This window comes from Protomyctophum bolini (assembly GCF_963924005.1).
Source record: "Protomyctophum bolini genome assembly, chromosome: 3".
Taxonomy (NCBI): Eukaryota; Metazoa; Chordata; class Actinopteri; order Myctophiformes; family Myctophidae; genus Protomyctophum; species Protomyctophum bolini.
In genome coordinates, this window is record NC_137864.1 from 18,682,675 (window position 1) to 18,689,382 (window position 6,708).

Sequence of the window (6,708 nt, forward strand, 5' to 3'; positions counted from 1 at the left end):
TGCAAAAGGGGTGAAGTCGCCGTTTAATGGGTTGAATCATTAAAGCTGCTATAAGCAATATGTCAAATGTAATTACTTTAAAAAAAATTGGTATTCAGACTGCCAGCAATGGGTAAAACAATATTGTCTCTGACACATCTTGGGGCCACAATCTGCATTCAAAGATGTTCCTAGCTTTGTCATTGGTCGATTTGCCTGTCTACTTCCTGATTGGTCAGTCATTTTGACCGGGTTCTTTTTTTTTCTCTGACCAATGACAAAGCTTCTAGGAATATCTTTGACTGCAGATTGTGGCCCCTAGATGTATCGCAGAGACTAAATCATGTGTGTTTTACTCATTGCTGAATGAAATAAAAATCATTAAAATTGACATTATTGCTTATAGGAGCTTTAATCACAATTTGTGACAATAATAAAGTAAGATATTGGTGACACAGCTTTCAGTGACTGTTATGACTTACAAAATGTCATCCTGTAGGCCGACAACTAAATAGATATATTTTTTTCTTGTCATTTCAGAACGTGAAGCTGACAAGGCGACGTCGGTATTGAAGGTACAGTGCTGTTGCCACTCCTGGGTGCTGTTGGCAGTGAAGGTTAGTAATGAACCTTTTGATTCCTGATGCTTGTGTAAGTGGGCTACATGCTACATGCTACCATACCATAGGTTGTCATTCGCACCGTGTATCGTTTCACGTAATCTGTGTATAATGCCACTCTACATCACATGCCTCAATGTGATTTATGTATTGTTTAACATAATTTACGGGTAAAGCTGTCGCGTCACGTCACATCACATTATGTATGTTCTGTTGTAGTCTTTCTGTGCTGTTTTCTGTGTCGAGTTATTAGAATTTCTATTTCCTTTCTCTTTTAATAAAAAAAAGTATATATTTTTTTTTTCTCCTTGCCCATTGCCCTAGTTCTTCACTAGTGGACTGTATGTACAAAATGTGATTTGGCGTCATGCGACTTATTTCCGGTATCATTATGGTAGCATGTAGCCTGCTTAACACTGTTTACAGCCTTCTATGCTGTAGATCTGTCCAAACTAACAGGAAGAAAATTATGGCAGATTTTCTTCGTTGGTTAGTTTGTTTTGTTTAGTGCTGATATTGAAGGTAAGTGGGCATAGTTTATTATCTTTTGATGTCGGGCAGAAACCTTGTATCTCCATAGTTCAACCTTTTGTAAATTAATTTCCTTACTTGGTCATGCTACAGTGTCACACACTAAAGTAGCAAATAGCTGATCTACAAGCTCACGATGCAAAGATCATCCATTATTGAATATTATTAGTATCGAACATGCACGGTTTCTACCACGACCTTTCATCTTCTCTTCTATTCTTTGCTTTAATAAAGTTATTGTTTTTTCTGGTCAGAGTTTTTAATCGCATTTTGCTTTATTTTTCATAAGTAATTTCTTTCTTTCCTATCTATCACTAGTTCTTCACTAGTGTATGTGGTGCGTGTGTCGGGTCGTGTCTCTCATACAGTTTCTAATCATTTGATTGGAGCTGTATCGTTTCACGTCATTTGCGTTGTGTCATTTGCTGGTAAAGCGCCATCACGTCAGTTCACATCAGATATGAACACAAGCCGGTATGTGATGTGCATTTATGTGATATTTTTATGTGATTATTTCACAAATTGCGGATAGCTCGTTGCACGCCATGCACTCTGTTCATTGCTCTTGTGTTCTAATGTCATCCTCAGTGTTGTATGTATGTTGTGTTCTCATGTTCATAGTGTTGCTGTATTGCTGACAAATACTGGGGTCCAAAGAATGCTTCTGCCATTGCATAATTTGCACCTCGTATAATTTGTCAATCGTCCACAAATGGCATAAATTGTAATGTATATTTAAATGTGGGCAATTCTTTTGAAAACATGTAGATTTTAAAATAGAAATGTGGGACAACTGGCTAGAAAGACTGGCCACAAACCTAAGGCCAACTGCTTGGGCGGAGACCAAGAATCTTTTTGTTTTGTTCATGTTCATAAAGCGCTCCAAGTGCTTTAAGTGAGAAGTCCAGCAGCAAACCTCTAGGTCATAAGAGCATTGTTTGTGCTATATTATCAGATCCAATTTGTGAGTATAAAGCTTCATCTAAGCCCACATCACATATGAACACAGGCCCGGTATGTGATGTGTGTTTATGTCTCGTATCATTTCACATTGGTGAGTAAGGCTTCATCACGTCATCCCCACATCACATGATGAATTTAGGGTTAGGGCTAGGGTTAGGTATGTGATGTGGATTGATGTGATGTATGTCTTTTATAATGTGTGAGTGAAGCTTCATCGTGTCAGTTCACATCACATTATGTGGTGTGTATTGATGTGATTTATTTATGCTGCCATTTGCAGCTAAAACTTAATTCATGCCGGTCAGCAGGCGAGGCATTGACGATGGGCCTATGACCCAAAGGTTTTCTGCTGCACTTTTCACTTTTAGCACTTTGCAGCTCTTTATGAGCACGGAAAAATTAAATATTTTCTTAGTTTATGTCTGAGGAGTTTTCCTTAGTCTTCTTCTCGATTTCAATTGTAAGACATAATCATGGCTATCATTTATAGTCCATTATGATTCAAATTATTATGAATGTGATTGCTTTTGGACCTGTAAATTACAACAAAACAAACTAAGGCACTGGTGTGGTACTACTGGTTTACCAGAATGGGGTTCAACTCCCTGCGGTGCCCTCAATTTGTTGTATTTACATGGTTCATTTTCTGCTCATTGTTGCCTTTTCAGAGATGATAACCCCCAGGTTCTTTACTGCGTTTGTACTCTCTACATTTGGGTTACAAGTCTATTTAGGGACAAGCCCGAAGGTACTCTTGGTTTTCTCTTCTCCTTCCAACAAAAATGGCAGTCCACGGTCACACTCGGCAGTCAGTTGGGGGTTGGGGGTCCATATTAGAAGTCCATGGAACTTTTTTTCAAATCCTGGTTTTTCATTTTGGAGGATTTGAAAAAATAGACTAATCATGGACTATAGCCCATGGTCTCGGGATGATTTTCGTTCCATAGTGAGGCGGCATAGCTAACCTATCGTTCATTTTATGACGTAAGCGCCAAATTTGGCAGAAGTTTTGACAGATATATTTGTAACGAAACTGGATATTGGGCCATCCCAAATTCTTATTCTGGTGGGTGTGGCAGCCATTTTTCAAAATGGCCGCCAGCGGTTTTGTCAAATCTTCCTAAACGTCCCTCTAGCAGCTACAATATTTGCTGTAGAAGACTGAAATGTTGCATGAAGGTCATGTGCTTTCAGACCAATTGGCTAAAAGGGGTGGGGGAGATGCAATGGGAGTGGCCTATCATAAAATGTGCATAACTTCCAAGTAGATATACAAATTTTGTTTTCATTATTACATTTATTTTCAAAAATGATGAAAAACGGCGCGCTATAGTATGCCGTACGATATGGGCCATGGTCCAAAATGATGAGAAACGAGGATAACTTTTTTTTTCAAAATTTCAAAAAACATGGGCTATAACCCATCGTTTTTGTCATTTTGTCATTTTTTTCAAATCTTCAAAAATGATGAAAAACGGCGCGCTATAGTATGCCGTACGATATGGGCTATAGCCCATGGTCCAAAATGATGAGAAACGAGGCTAACTTTTTTTTTCAAAATTTCAAAAAACATGGGCTATAACCCATCGTTTTTGTCATTTCGTCATTTTTTTCAAATCTTCAAAAATGATGAAAAACGGCGCGCTATAGTATGCCGTACGATATGGGCTATAGCCCATGGTCCAAAATGATGAGAAACGAGGCTAACTTTTTTTTTCAAAATTTCAAAAAACATGGGCTATAACCCATCGTTTTTGTCATTTCGTCATTTTTTTCAAATCCTCAAAAATGATGAAAAACGGCGCGCTATAGTATGCCGTACGATATGGGCTATAGCCCATGGTCCAAAATGATGAGAAAGGAGGCTAACTTTTTTTTTTGAAATTTCAAAAAACATGGGCTATAACCCATCGTTTTTGTCATTTCGTCATTTTTTTCAAATCCTCAAAAATGATGAAAAACTGCGCGCTATAGTATGCCGTACGATATGGGCTATAGCCCATGGTCCAAAATGATGAGAAACGAGGCTAACTTTTTTTTCCAAATTTCAAAAAACATGGGCTATAACCCATCGTTTTTGTCATTTCGTCATTTTTTTCAAATCCTCAAATGATGAAAAACGGCGCGCTATAGTATGCCGTACGATATGGGCTATAGCCCATGGTCCAAAATGATGAGAAACGAGGCTAACTTTTTTTTTCAAAATTTCAAAAAACATGGGCTATAACCCATCGTTTTTGTCATTTCGTCATTTTTTTCAAATCCTCAAAAATGATGAAAAACGGCGCGCTATAGTATGCCGTACGATATGGGCTATAGCCCATGGTCCAAAATGATGAGAAACGAGGCTAACTTTTTTTTTCAAAATTTCAAAAAACATGGGCTATAACCATAGACTGTAAAAAATATGGACAAAGCGTTCCGCGGGTCTAACGTGAACGTAAAATGAAGCCTGTCAGTCCTTGCAATGGAAGTCGCCATCTTTCTAGATCCGTTTTGGCCCAGTTCAGGCCAGCTGGCCCATTGGCTGGCCCAGACAACGAGGCGGGACTTCCCCCTTCTTCTTTGTTGGTTTTTATTTTGACTCGAGTGGGTGGGGGATCCCGTTCATAGACTGTAACGGTAGCCACGCCCCTCAGAACATGCGCGACTTTATGGTCATTTTTCTAATAAATGGGACCATAATTTTCCAAAAAGAATATTATGACATTAGAAACGAGACTTTAAACTAGTGACTGGAAGCAAAAAGTATTCATGACCATGTTTATTAAGGTAATACAGTCTAGGTGAAGTTGGGCCCAAATACATGGACTTCTATGGGGCTATGGGTTTTTTTGAGCCCAATGAGAGCGCCACAACAGGCCATTATATGAACTTTCATTTCCTTAGTGGCTTCACAAAATATCCGTCTGACTGCCCCCCTGGCTATAACCCATCGTTTTTGTCATTTCGTAATTTTTTTCAAATCCTCAAAAATGATGAAAAACGGCGCGCTATAGTATGCCGTACGATATGGGCTATAGCCCATGGTCCAAAATGATGAGAAACGAGGCTAACTATTTTTTTCTAAATTTCAAAAGACATGGGCTATAACCCATCGTTTTTGTCATTTCGTCATTTTTTTCAAATCCTCAAAAATGATGAAAAACGGCGCGCTATAGTATGCCGTACGATATGGGCTATAGCCCATGGTCCAAAATGATGAGAAACGAGGCTAACTTTTTTTCCCGAAATTTCAAAAAACATGGGCTATAACCCATCGTTTTTGTCATTTCGTCATTTTTTTCAAATCCTCAAAAATTATGAAAAACGGCGCGCTATAGTATGCCGTACGATATGGGCTATAGCCCATGGTCCAAAATGATGAGAAACGAGGCTAACTTTTTTTTTTTTAATTTCAAAAAACATGGGCTATAACCCATCGTTTTTGTCATTTCGTCATTTTTTTTAAATCCTCAAAAATGATGAAAAACGGCGCGCTATAGTATGCCGTACGATATGGGCTATAGCCCATGGTCCAAAATGATGAGAAACGAGGCTAACTTTTTTTTTCAAAATTTCAAAAAACATGGGCTATAACCCATCGTTTTTGTCATTTCGTCATTTTTTTCAAATCCTCAAAAATGATGAAAAACGGCGCGCTGAACATTTTTGCTATGATACAGGTCAGGCTGATACCACGGTAGTTGTCAGGTTTTGACAGATCTCCAGATTTTGGTACTGGGATGATGTGAGAGAGAGACCATATTTCTGGCATGATGTTTCCCAATAGAGCCTGGTTGCAGATCTCCAAGATGACTTCATCAAGATTGCAGTTCTTGACTACCTCAGGTGGAATGCCGTCAGGTCCAGCACTTTTCCCTTGCTTCAGGGAGGCTTTGACCTTGGCAAACTCTCCTGCTGTGAAAGGGCCGTCATCAATGTTGAGATCCTCTAGGACTGCAGGCATTTCCCTCTCAGCACCTTCCACTGTCTGGTGTGTGCCGAGGAGGTTCCTGAAGTGAGTTAGCCAGGAGGTCACTCTCTCTTCTGGGCTGTTTCCTGCCACCTGTCCCTCTTTCGGTCTTTTCCTTCCACACATCTCATTGATCACCTTCCATGACTCGCTGTACTGGAATTCCCCATGAGCAGCTTCCACCCTGCGGACTTTTTGCATCAGCTCCTCACCCTTGATGGTATCGTACTCGGCGAAGAGAAGACGCTTGGCCTCCTTCAGTGTCTCGCGCTGCTCTGCGGATGGTTCTTGATCGCATGCTCGACGTGCTTCCTCTATTCTCTGACGTGCTGCGATGACATCTGGATGTTTCGATCTAGTGGGGCCTCTGGTCCTCTGCATCATCGGTACACACCTCGCTGTTGCAGCCTCGTGTGCTTCCATGAACTTCGTGTACCCTGTGCCCGGTTCCTCCCTCACATCCTGTATGTGAATGAGGTCCTTGAACTCCGTTGTGTATCTGGCCTGTAGTTCAGGGCTTGTGGAGAATGTCCTCCAGTCATGGCGTACCATGGGGCTCGGTTTTGGGGTCCTTAGACTCAACCTCACTCTCATGGATACCACCCGGTAATTACAGCACAGCAGAGATGACTCATATTATCATGGTTTTTAAAGCAGTGG